Raw genomic sequence first — 691 nt, forward strand, 5'->3', positions numbered from 1 at the left:
GGAGTGACCCTCTGTCCCTATTGTGTGAAATAAGCATGCTTTGCTGTAGAAAAGAAGGAAACCAAACAAATCATTAGTACCAATCTGGAAATGAAAAGAAAGGGCATCCCCATGATACCACTGGGTCCCTGGACTGGTACCTTCCAAGGCCAATCCCACCTCTCTGCCTCCTACTCTTGTGAACCAATGAATTCTTTTTTGCTTAAGGTAATGTGAGTTGGGTTGCTATACCTCGAAGCCAGAGTGTTCTAGTAAAAGTATTCCATAGGTATTAAAAAGAACGGTGGGTCCTGATTCAAGGCCAGCAGTTTGCAGAAGCTGTTGGTTTCAAGCAGGAGACTAAATGATTGTCTTTCAATGGTCTCTTGGCCATTTTATAACTTTGGAAATGTAACGGCCAATTCATTAGAAAGGAACATTGGGCGAAAAAATGATGGACAAATATACTGACAATAGAATAGGATACAATAATTATTAAATGAAAAAAGTCAAATTACACAATAGTGATTTCGGTAGTATTCTATTGGTGTATATAGTGTGTTTTGTGTGATTTTATGTTACCTTATTTTATTTCATCTTATTTTATTTGAGTAAATGACTAGAGAACAACTGGAAGAATACTTACCACACTGTTAGCAGGAGATGGGATTGGGAAGTTCACCCAATTCGGAACCACTTACTGATGATAAGC

The 691-nt window shown here is 38.1% G+C and overlaps 1 non-coding gene across 1 annotated transcript; it reads left to right on the forward strand.

The window, feature by feature from the left end:
- Positions 1-284: 284 nt before the first annotated feature.
- On the forward strand, positions 285-421 carry LOC120366229 (small nucleolar RNA SNORA2/SNORA34 family). The gene has a single exon (XR_005580964.1). It is a non-coding gene; the product is annotated as a small nucleolar RNA SNORA2/SNORA34 family (small nucleolar RNA).
- The last annotated feature ends 270 nt before the right edge of the window (positions 422-691 follow it).

The sequence above is a fragment of the Saimiri boliviensis genome, chromosome 11, assembly GCF_048565385.1.
Source record: "Saimiri boliviensis isolate mSaiBol1 chromosome 11, mSaiBol1.pri, whole genome shotgun sequence".
Classification (NCBI taxonomy): domain Eukaryota; kingdom Metazoa; phylum Chordata; class Mammalia; order Primates; family Cebidae; genus Saimiri; species Saimiri boliviensis.